This window comes from Schistocerca cancellata, chromosome 3 (genome assembly GCF_023864275.1).
Source record: "Schistocerca cancellata isolate TAMUIC-IGC-003103 chromosome 3, iqSchCanc2.1, whole genome shotgun sequence".
Lineage (NCBI taxonomy): Eukaryota > Metazoa > Arthropoda > Insecta > Orthoptera > Acrididae > Schistocerca > Schistocerca cancellata.
The window spans coordinates 269,487,070-269,500,090 of record NC_064628.1 but is presented as its reverse complement, the minus strand read 5'-3'; the positions used below and the strand labels follow the sequence as shown (position 1 = coordinate 269,500,090).

The window sequence follows — 13,021 nt, the reverse complement described above, 5'->3', positions numbered from 1 at the left end:
GTCTCCATACCCGTACACGTCCAACCGCTCGATTCAATTTGAAACGAGGCTCGTCCGACCAGCAAGTGTGTTCCCAGTCATCAACAGTCCAATATCGGTTTTGACGGGCCCAGGCGAGGCGTAAAGCTTTGTCGTGCAGTTATCAAGGGTACACGAGTGGGCCTTCGGGTCCGAAACCTCCTGTCGATGATGTTCCGTTGAATGGTTTGCGTGCTGACGCTTGTTGACGGGCCAGCATTGAAATCTTCAAAAAATTGTGGAAGCTTCCACTTCTGTCACGTTGAACGATTCTCTTCAGCTGTCGTTGGTCTCATTCTTGCAGGATCTTTTTCCGGCCGCAGCGATGTCGGAGATTTGATGTTTTACCGGATTCCTGATATTCACGGTACACTCGTTAAATGGTCGTACGGGAAAAACCTCACTTCATCGTTACATCGGAGATGCTGTGTCCTATCACTCGTGCACTGACAATAACATCACGTTCTAAATCACTTAAATCTTGATTACCTACCATTGTAGCAGCAGTAACCGATCTAACAACTGCGCCAGGCACTTGTTTTATATAGGCGTTGCCGATCGCAGTGCCGTATTCTGTCTCTCTACAAATCTCCGTGTTTAATTACGCATGCCTATACCAGTTTCTTTGGCGCTTCAGCGTGATACAAATGTGTTAGGAAGTCTTTCTTGAAAGCATTTGTCTTGAATGTAGCTTTATACGAGAGTGCAACGTGGGGTAGTAAAGGCCACTGACAAGAAGAGAACTGAAACTTTTGAAATGGGGTCCTACAGAAGAATGCTGAAGTAAGTGGGTGGATTGAGTAACAAATGAAGAGGTACTGAATCGAACTGGTGGGAAAAGAGCTTTATGGCACAAATTGAGCGAAAGAAGGGCTCGATTGGTAGGACATTTATGTGAATTTAGTAGATGATGTAAGTGAGGGGGGAGGGGGTAAAAAGTATAGAGGCAGACCAAACAAGTTGAAATGGATGTGCCGGCCACGGTGGCCGAGCGGTCCTAGGCGCTTTAGTCCGGAACCGCGCTGCTGCTACGGTCGCAGGTTCGAATCCTGCCTAGGGCATGGATGTGTGTGATGTCCTTAGGTTAGTTAGGTTTAAGTAGTTCTAAGTCTAGGGGATTTATGACCACAGATGTTAAATCCCGTAGTGCTTAGAGCCATTTTGAAATGGATGTAGGTTGCGGTAGCTGCGCAGATATGAAGAGGCTTTTACAGCATAGACTAGCATAAAGGACTACATGGAACCAGACTTCGGACTGAAGACCACAAACAACAACAACATGCAGTGATACGTGCTTTGTTGACAGGAACGCTGCCATGTTCATAGAAGACAGGGCAGTTTCCAAAGTATCATTCCAGTGTGGTACGCAAGCTACTATCTGAAATGTTCTCAAATGTACCTGCATTAATTTTGCGACATGTCGGAACTAATCGAATGAGTCGCGAACAGGAATAAGAGATCTAGACCGTCACATCACCCTCACTTTATTTACAATGGGTTTTGTAATTTGACAAGCATTTTTTATATATATTTTACACCCATTTCATCCGGTTCTTGATGGGCACGTAACTGGAAATCACCAAACTCAGAAAACCATGTATAGTAGACATGATATACAGCAAATACGTGTTGTCTGAAGGACAAAGTTAAACAAAAATAGAGAAAAATGTCGAAGTTCAAGCATACTACCTGATGCCTGTTGGTGCAGTTCCGGGAGTCTGAATGACAAGCGCAGACATTTGCCACAAAAAGTGCAATTGTACTATTTTCAACCCCTGAAAAGTAAGTGGAAATAACATGTATATACAGAACACACAGACACAATAAAACATCATTATCCCAAAGGGCATAAGTAATGCAAAAAAAGGAAATGTGGAATACTGTATTTTACGGACTGTTAAGACACACTTTCTTCTTCGAAAAATTACCCCCCGAAATTCGGATCGTCTTATACTCGAAAATAATATAAAAATATCCAGTGTCTGACTTAAAAATCTCACCAGTCTTAAAAACAGCCATATATTAGATGACGCGGGAAACCTATCTCTATCTGTCAACGCTGGATTCAACTGGCAGTAGCAGTGCACCGATGCAACAAGCATGAGTTGCGGGCATTCACAAGCTCGCTAACACTGTCTCCATCACAAAAAAATGGTTCAAATGGCTCTAAGCACTATGGGAGTTAACAGCTGAGGTCATCAGTCCTCTTCTCCATCACAAATCCAGAACGCTGTCTAGCCTATAATGCATCACTGCAGTCTATGGTGCCAGTGAACTTGAACTGAAAGTGATTTGCGTTATCGGTAACAGTACAATATTTTTGTTTGTAGCTAGTTTCGCTATGGAACAAAGTAAAAGGTATTCATATGATGCGGGCTATAAATTGAAAATAACAGTACATGCAGAAGAATATGAAAGCAGAGCACCCGAACGGCACTTCGTTCCTTCCATCAACAGAAGAAAAAACTATTCGCAGTTGACGGGCTGGTAAAGAAGAACTGAAAAAAATTAGGAAGGATAAATATGCAGATAGAGGAAGGAGTTGGTTGTTGCTACAGGTTTTGAAGTGTCATGGGCTTAGCAAGCGAACCGAAACCAAAAGATCCCAGAAAATACCACAAGAGTACGAAAGGAAAAATTATCTTACCATCGGTTTATTATTCAACATCGAAAGAAAACTAGTGTGGAATTAAGGCAAATAGCGAATATGGACGAAACTCTTCTGACATTTAATGTGCCGAGTAACAGAACTGTTGCCATGAAACTATAAAAACAAATTGACATGGAAAAAATGCGCTACACTGTTGTCCTTTCACTTTGTGATGATGGTACTAAACTTAATCCAATGATCATTTTCAAGCGCAAAACAATGCCAAAACCTTATGAAATACCGCCAGGAGTTGTTCAAGTGCATGATACGTGTTTTATGGACGAGGCTGGTATGACATTTGAAACATTCTGTGAAAGAGAAAAAAAATGGCTCTGAGCACTATGGGACTTAACTTCTAAGGTCATCAGTCCCCTAGAACTTAGAGCTACTTAAACCTAACTAACCTAAGGACATCACACACATCCATGCCCGAGGCAGGATTCGAACCTGCGACCGTAGCGGCCGCGCGGTTCCAGACTGTAGCGCCTTTAACCGCTTCGCCACCACGGCCGGCTGTGAAAGAGAAATAGAGATAGAGAAATACAGAGCTTGCTGTTACTCCGAGAGGACTGACTTCACAATTGCAACCTCTTGATGTTTTGATAACTAAACCATTTAAAGTGTATATGAGAGAGGACTGGAACAAATGATGATAGATGAAAGCCAACATGAATTCACGCCGAAGGAAGCTTTAGAGTGACTTATAATCAAAGAAGTGCGTCAGTGGATAAAACGGTCGTGGTCTAGAGGGAGAGAAGATGTTATTGTTAAATGTTTCAAGAAGTGCGGCGCAAGTAACACTCTCGTTGGCAGTGAAAACCGTCTTACATATGAAGAGAACAGCGATGACGACGAAGAGGAAGAAGAAGCAGAAGAAAAAATAGAAGAAGTAGTTCAGATGGCGATTTCCAGGGAATTTAAAAGTCTGTTCGGTTTTATAAACTAAGGATTTTTTTATTGTGACTTTGCAGTCTAATAACAAAAATGGTAAACATGCTATTTAAAAAAATTACTTAAAAATCAAGGTGCGTCATAGTCCATGAAATACGGTAATAGCATAGAGATACCTGGAAATCAACATTGCATGTAGGGTCAAAATATCGTGCTACCCAATGTCACAATGCCACAAGACACTCATTTCATAATCATCGGTCCGCATCAGAATTTCACGCTATGTACTGTGACTCATCACTTGATAAAAAGTGATCGCAATGCCGAACAGACCAATGAAGGCGTTGGTTTCACTACGCGTCACGCATTCGTTCTTATGGTGATTGATTTCTAGGCAGCTGCAGCTTGCGATTGGTGAGACCTATCGCCTCTTGACGAATTACGTGAGCTACAACGGAAGTAGTCTACAGGGAAGTTTCGCTACTTCACTGTTTCGTATAATACCATTTTGAGCAGTACAGTAATCAGTTGATTTTTTGTGCCTACCAGAAAAATTAAGATCATTGCGTTCGTAACATTATCACATTCCAGCACAGCGAGAAGTCAGTGCGGTGTTAGGACTCATCAGTTCCCTTGTAAACGCGTTGTCAAATAAAACTCCTTTACCTTGTTGACTTACTGTGCCTATAGTTATGTTAATAGTTGAATATAGGATACACAGTGGTAGAGCGAGAGAGAGAGAAAGCTGTCAGTCCGGCAGCAAGACGGTATTATGTGTCTGAAGACCGTAGCGACTGGGGCGTTACAAGCTGTCTGCTTCCGCCGATGCGGCAGCTGGCTACCTATATTGTGGTGTTGTGCGCCTGCAGCCTGCCTTGTATTGCGGACTGAACGCCGTTGGCTATGGCCCGAAACTGCGGGCGCCGGAAAGCTTCTCACATATTGCCACCATTTGAAGTTGGTTCCAGACGGCAATTCAGTCGACAGCAGCTTCTGCCGCACCCCGCGGACGCTATATTGATCCTGTGTGTGTGTGTGTGTGTGTGTGTGTGTGTGTGTGTGAAATTGGTGATGGTGACGTAGTGAGATAGTGAAATTACACTGTTGACCATTAAAATTTTCAACACCATGCTGGCGGCAAGCAACAACCGGCATATTGACATGGGTCAAAATACGTGTGGTAGAAATAAAGAGGATATAAAATGCAGACTGACAAAAGAAAGAACGGCTTTCTGAAACATATGCCTATGTTAGCATCTAATACGAATGTAAGTGTTAGGAAGTCTTTTGTGAAAGCATTGGTCTCGAGTGTAGCTTTATACGAGAGTGAAATGTGGACTGTAAAGAGCACGGACAAGAAGAGAAACAGCATGTACATTCTGTAACTAAGAACAAATGACGCAGCAGCTTTCTCATCCATACATCACACCAGCGGAAAAATGCTTATCGGAGCACAAAAAATGCGAATATGTTCCTGCCTCTTTAAAAGACTGACTGAAAAGTGGGTCACCAGCTGCCTCAGTGTACCATTCTCAACACCTTTAAAAACTTTTCCAAATATTTTGGCTTGTCGTTAATACCCATATACTCCCACTTGCCCATTCTCACTCACTCATTCAGCCCAACTTACTATCGTTATCTCTCTGTCTCTAACTGCCGCTGTCTTCTGTCTCACAGTTAAATTCCCTTTCTACTACTGTCTCTTCTCAATGTCACGTCTCCCTCTTGCTCTTCTTACTGCTATTATCTCATTCATTTCTTCCCATTGCTGCTGTCTCTTCTCACTGTCACTATTCCTCTCTTCCTCGTTATCGTTGTCATAGAGTCTGTCTCTCATTGTCACCGGCTCTCACCCACATCCATTTTCTCCTTCTCTTCTTCCTCTCCCAGTGGCACAGTCTGCTTCACTCTAGTCTGTCATTGTCAACTATGTTCCATTGGCAATGTGCCCCTCTCTTTCTCTCACACTGCCATTGTCTCCTTCGCTCTTTCTGTATCACAACCACTGTTTGCTATCTTCCCGTATTTATTACTTTTCCGTCTCTTTGCCACTGCCACTGTCTCCTTCTCTCGCAACATAAAAAAGTCCGCCCCCCGGTAGCTGAGTGGTCAGCGCGACAGAATGTCAATCCTAAGGGCCTGGCTTCGATTCCCGGCTCGGTCGGGGATTTTCTCCGCTCATGGACTGGATGTGGTGTCCTAATCATCATTATTTCATCCCCATCGACGCACAAGTCGCCGAAGTGGCGTCAAATCGAAAGACTAGCACCCGGCGAACGGTCTACCCGACGGGAGGCCCTAGTCACACAACATTTTTAATATAAAAAAACACGACATGTTCAAATGTCAAAATTGTTAGCCAAATTTTTAAAGGTGCTGAAGAAAGTAGACTGAGGTAACTGGTACCCCACTATTCAGTCAGAGTCTTTTGAATAAACAGGAACATATTCGTATTTTTTGTGCTACTATGGAAGCATTACTTTACTGCTACAGCAGGGCATGTCACTCTTTTGAAAAGAACTTCATGAGTGTATAAAATTTTAAGAGTTCGCTTGCGTGAAATTGAAATAACGAAGAACTGTATAATTTTACGCCTCGGTCCGTATATTATATGCACAAAAATTTTGCATGTGATTCAGTACAACAACATGGGGTTCGCAGAACTATTCTGATGATAACGGCGGCACTTTAACAGAATATCTCTTCATGCTGCGTCACTTTATAAACTATGTTGTCACCACAAACCGGATTTTACGTACATAAGTAGGTTGACTTTGAACCACCACAGCTGGGAAACGGATAGAGATATCACCAAAATTTTCAAGGTTGTTCGAGACCGAGAACTTGCCAACAAATCGTAAAAATTTCAGCAATTTGCTGTGCTTAGCCATGCTGGACTCTGCGTCTCGGTTTTGGTACTTAAAAACTATGTTTTTCGGATTTCTCAACAACCGCCCATGAACTATATGGTCCTCCATAAGTCCTTAAGGCGCCCCGGAGGGAAAAAAAAGAAAGGAAAAAACCGTCCATTTCCCTAAGCTGGAGGAAATATATAATATTCAAAAACTGACCGTGTACTGTAGGATAGTTACAGTAAGACGATCCGTTGGGTATACAAATGGTCCCTAGCCCAAGGGCTAACCAAAACACTTGACCTTACTTTTCTGTCACCAATAGAAAACGAGGTATGAGCTTTTTCACTATCGGCGTTTTGGCTGGATCAAATGCGACTTAACTCCTGAGGTCATCAGTCGCCTAGAACTTAGAACTAATTAAACCTAACTAACCTAAGGACATCACACTCATCCATGCCCGAGGCAGGATTCGAACCTGCGACCGTAGCGGTCGCTCAGTTCCAGACTGTAGCGCCTAGAACCGCACGGCCACTATGGCCGGCCGGCGTTTTGGAACATAGGCCTATTAAGTGGCGGCGGGTGTAGCCGAGCGGTTCTAGGCGCTTCAGTCTGGAACCGCGCGACCGCTACTGTCGCAGTTTCGAATCCTGCCTCGGGCATGGATGTGTGTGATGTCCTTAGGTTAGTTAGACTTAAGTAGTTCTAAGATCTAAGGGACTGATGACCTCAGCTGTTAAGTCCCATAGTGCTCAGAGCCATTTGAACCATTTGAACCTATTAAGTAGCGCATGCTGTGGCATGTGTACCGATTTGCGCGTTGTTTGTGAGAAGATCGTGTGTGTGAAATCTTATGGGACTTAACTGCTAAGGTCATCAGTCCCTAAGCTTACACACTACTTAACCTAAATTATCCTAAGGACACACACACCTATGCCCGAGGGAGGACTCGAACTTCCGCCGGGACCAGCCGCACGGTCCATGACTGCAGCGCCCTAGACCGATCGGCTAATCCGAGAAAATCGTGTTTCGTTTCGTGCAAGGAGAAGAAACGTATGAAATCACTTACCAGAATTTGATAACGGCAGGATCATGACCTACCGAGACTCTAGTATATTGTTCCGCGATATTGCTGCTCGCGTTGGGATTACATGACTTTTGTGCGAAGATGAGATCGACGGATTCAGGAGGCCCATAACGCCATGCAGGATCTCACCGATGCCACGCGTCTAGCACCAGGAAGGACAGACATATTATTCGCTCTGCCGTGTAGGTCCGTACGACACGTCACGTTGCCTGAGTCAGGAAATGGGTTTTGCACGCAGCAAGAAAGGTTTCCATAAAGACTGTACGACTTTCCCTGGAACACCACAGACTGTTAGCAGCCATTCCTTTGACGTGGCAACGACCCCGCTGTTCACAACCTTAGGAAGTTAAGGTATAGTGAATCATTAGCAGAGTCTGTAATGTTTCTTAGGCCGACGACTAAACAGATACTCTACACAAATGTTGTCAAGATTTGAAACCGTCGAGTTCCTTCTTTTTTTTCTTCTAGCATCTTGCAAATTTTTTTGATCTGAAATAGAACGAAATGGACTGGTAATTCCATTTGGTTCTGTATCTGTAAGACCTTCGTGCCAAATAGCACTGTAGTGTTTCTTCTGTGTTACACCGTAAATTTCTGACGATTGGTCATAATAAAATACCGATATTTCTAGGTTTCACGCGAATGTATGTATTTTTATCTTGAGTTTCTAGATATATATTTTCCTTTAACTCGGTCTTTCAGTAACATTACTTCTACTGTGCCGTTAACAGTTGGTAGCTTTTGCTTTAAACTTCTATTTTAACTTTCGATTTACCAAAGTGTTGTTGTTATTGGTGTTGTTCAGTTAATGAACTTTTTTTCCCATCGTACTCATATATGAATGTTACATCAAAATAAAATGAAATGCAGTCCAACGAAAAGTTGCCATCACATTGTCTTGTTCTGTGTAATGATGGGGATATGATGACCACAAAATCATGCATCCTAAGCGTGAAAGATGAAGATGAAATGGGAGATACGATACTGCGTAAAGAGTTTGACAGAGCACTGAAAGACCTGAGTCGAAACAAGGCCCCCGGAGTAGACAACATTCCATTGGAACTACTGACGGCCTTGGGAGAGCCAGTCTTGACAAAACTCTACCATCTGGTGAGCAAGATGTATGAAACAGGCGAAATACCCTCAGACTTCGAGAAGAATATAATAATTCCAATCCCAAAGAAAGCAGGTGTTGACAGATGTGAAAATTACCGAACAATCAGTTTAATAAGCCACAGCTGCAAAATACTAACACGAATTCTTTACAGACGAATGGAAAAACTAGTAGAAGCCGACCTCGGGGAAGATCAGTTTGGATTCCGTAGAAATACTGGAACACGTGAGGTAATACTGACCTTACGACTTATCTTAGAAGAAAGATTAAAGAAAGGCAAACCTACGTTTCTAGCATTTGTAGACTTAGAGAAAGCTTTTGACAATGTTGACTGGAATACTCTCTTTCAAATTCTAAAGGTGGCAGGGGTAAAATACAGGGAGCGAAAGGCTATTTACAATTTGTACAGAAAGCAGATGGCAGTTATAAGAGTCGAGGGACATGAAAGGGAAGCAGTGGTTGGGAAGGGAGTGAGACAGGGTTGTAGCCTCTCCCCGATGTTATTCAATCTGTATATTGAGCAAGCAGTAAAGGAAACAAAAGAAAAATTTTGTGTAGGTATTAAAATCCATGGAGAAGAAATAAAAACCTTGAGGTTCGCCGATGACATTGTAATTCTGTCAGAGACAGCAAAGGACCTGGAAGAGCAGTTGAACGGAATGGACAGTGTCTTTAAAGGAGGATATAAGATGAACATCAACAAAAGCAAAACGAGGATAATGGAATGTAGTCGAATTAAGTCGGGTGATGCTGAGGGAATTAGATTAGGAAATGAGACACTTAAAGTAGTAAAGGAGTTTTGCTGTTTGGGGAGCAAAATAACTGATGATGGTCGAAGTAGAGAGGATATAAAATGTAGACTGGCAATGGCAAGGAAAGCGTTTCTGAAGAAGAGAAATTTGTTAGCATCGAGTATAGATTTAAGTGTCAGGAAGTCATTTCTGAAAGTATTTGTATGGAGTGTAGCCATGTATGGAAGTGAAACGTGGACGGTAAATAGTTTGGACAAGAAGAGAATAGAAGCTTTCGAAATGTGGTGCTACAGAAGAATGCTGAAGATTAGATGGGTAGATCACATAACTAATGAGGAAGTATTGAAGAGGATTGGGGAGAAGAGAAGTTTGTGGCACAACTTGACCAGAAGAAGGGATCGGTTGGTAGGACATGTTCTGAGGCATCAAGGGATCACCAATTTAATATTGGAGGGCAGCGTGGAGGGTAAAAATCGTAGGGGGAGACCAAGAGATGAATACACTAAGCAGATTCAGAAGGATGTAGGTTGCAGTAGGTACTGGGAGATGAAGAAGCTTGCACAGGATAGAGTAGCATGGAGAGCTGCATCAAACCAGTCTCAGGTCTGAAGACCACAACAACAACAACCCTTCATTCGCCTACTCTCACGCCCCCTCTCCTTACACACACACACACACACACACACACACACACACACACACACACACACACACAATATATTTTTAGATTAGTTTTCCTTACGTATCAGGTGTTATTTCTTTTCAAAATTGTTATTGTTGTCTCTCATGTCCATCTCTATATGGTGCGCAAATTAGCAGTTTGATGCTAAATAATGAAAAGAGTGAGGTGATCCACGTGAGCGCTAAAACGGATCCGTTAAACTTCGGTTACATGATAAATCAGTCAAATCCAAAGGCCGTAAATTCTGCTAAATACCTAGGAATTGCAGTTTTGGAAGCTTTAATTGGAAAGAACTCATAGAGAATGTTGTGGGGCAGGCGAACCAAAGATTAAACTAAAGAGAATGCGTTCACTACGCTTGTCCTTCCTTTTTTGAAGTACTGCTGCGCGGTGTGGGGCCCTTACCAGGCAGGATTATTAACGGAGTACATCGAGAAAGTTCAAGGAAGGGTTGCACGTTTTGTATAATGGAGAAATAGGGGAGAGAGTGTCACAGAAATGGTATATGATTTGGGGTGGACATCATTAAACAAAGGTGTTTTTCATTGCGGCTTGATCACTATCTTTCTCCTCCGAATGCGAAAGTATTTTGTTTACGCCAACCTACATAGGGAGAAACAATCATCATAATATAATAAGGGAAATCAGAGCTCGCATGGAAAAATTTAAAAGTTCGTTTTTTCCGCCCGCTGTTTAGAGAATTATTTTGAAGGTGGTTCGATGAACCATCTGCCAGGCACTTATGTGTAATTTGCAGAGTAGCCATGTAGATGTAGATTTCATCGAGAAAATAAAATTGGATCTAATACAGCATACGAAACTGACATTTCTTTCGCATCAGCTGCAGTAGAGAACAAGTGATAATATTGTTATGAAATAATGAAACTTACTGTTACAACGACTGACGGAGTGTATATAAGGCGCGTCCTTTATAAGCTTTCCGTTTGAGGAGTTTTGTGACATGTTCAGTGCTGACCTTGCCATTAGACGTGGTTAAGGCGCTGGGCTCCCGTTCGGAAGAAAGGGGGCTGATATCCTTGTCCAAGCATCCAATTCGTCTATGGTTCCCCTCAGTCTTGTCCAATCCGAGTATGTGCTCTGTCTCTAATGCCCCGTCGTCGACGGGATGCTAGTATTTCAAAGATGAGCCCTCGGAGTTCGTGGCGGATGTCAGTTGCAGTGACGAGGTAAATTCTTCCCAGAGTTTGTGGAACGGAAGAACGCGTGAATTCCCGTTAACAAGAGATAACTGGTACTCTGCTCTGTCGGCGAGGCTCTTAGCGGCGTTTCTCATCAGTTTCAGAAGCTGTGAAGTTTCTGCCCCCCCCCCCCCCCTCCCCCCCGCGGGAAACATTTAGAGAAAGTGCGTTGTGCGCTGTTGGAACAGATAGCAGCCAGTAGTCTTGAGCAGCTACGTCGTCCGATTCCAGGTCATGGAAATCAGAAGATGACTGACGTAACATGCAAATCATACACATAAAATCGGTCGTTATACCGATGCCGATTATTTTAATCTTCTAGCAATTTTCATTTCAGTTTTAGTTTTGGTCTTCTTACTCAGTTTCATTAATAAGGAGACCGTGAAAATGCAATGTGCACTATCTAAAATCATTTACACTCTGATATGCAGCTTCAATTAGGCTCTGTGACTGGATATTCCTGATGGTTTCGCGCTCCTGAATAGTGATCATTTATTGGACATAACTAATTATTAGCAAATACTGTGTTTTACAATCTGCAAAAGGTGATGCTCTCTGACTCACTCTCCAACAATGCTCGTCGTTCATTGAAACTCACCATTTGTTACGCCTTTTTTCATTTCTTGTAATTCTTGGAATGGTATTTAATAAGTGCGTTGGCACATCTGCAATTTGTAGACTTTGTTTTTGAACTTGATATCACATTCACGTGATTTGTATATAGGTAGTATCAGCGCCTCGGTGGGTGTGGGGTCAGCGCGTCTGACTGCCATACAGTGGGCCCGGTTCGAATCCCGGCTGGATCGGAGATTTTCTCCGCTCGGGGACCAAGTGTTATGTTTTCCTCATAATCATTTCATTATCAACGACAAGCGAATAACCCCATGTTGTTTCAATCGAAAAGACTTGCTATTCGGCGGCGGAACATCCCCAGGCGGAGATTCCCGGCCGTCGTTTAATTTTTATTTAGGTAGTGGTCAGGCATATCTAAAGCATAAAAAAATGCCACAGAACGTGCCAACTGAAGTGAAGATAACGTAGTTACCAGTGGTACACAGTAGTCAGTCCTGTTTTTTTGTTGATTTGCACGGTGAGACTATGGCTATGTGAAAAGCACATTAATTATTGCAGAAAAATTGAATACATCAAACAGCCACTGTTAGCAGCAGCTGATGTTATTGTCACTTTATTGCAAGTAATAATCTGTACTGTACTTAATATCGGCCATTTCATTTAAAGCGATCTTCTCTGTTTCTTCTGCAGCCGCCAGTTGGTGTACTTCACGACTGTACAACATCGTCAACTTTATCAGCGTAATAAGAATAAGTTTTGTCGAAGGATTTGTTTCTCTGTTAAAAATAAGTACCTATTTAGAAATCATTACTCGTTGAAAAAACAGCTAGCTCCCTTGACGTGTGATATTTGTAAATTTAGGCGCACGAAGAGTTCCGTTTTTCTAGGTTGCCAGAACTCACTAGATACCGTAGCACACTACCGACTGATATTGAAGGTATGCAGAATCTCCACAAGTATATAGGTTATTCTTATGTCAGATGCTTATCAGTAATCAGTACACCCAAGGATGGGCGATAAGCCGTTCATTTTCTCAGTTTATATAAAAGATCTATCAAAGAGCAGGCAACAGACTCTCTGATTATTCTTTGAATTTTATGTTTCCATTAGGGTATCATGCTTGTCGAACATCTGTAAGAAAAATGAAGAGACATGTACCTAATTAATGATTTCGTTCCTAGCTGTAGTTCAGCAACTGCAGAA

General features: G+C 42.5%; 1 protein-coding gene across 1 annotated transcript in view; it reads left to right on the top strand.

Annotated features, from left to right (window-relative positions):
- LOC126174926 (liprin-beta-1) overlaps positions 1-13,021 on the top strand; it is a 967,251-nt gene that overhangs the window by 770,142 nt on the left and 184,088 nt on the right. The window lies entirely within an intron of this gene.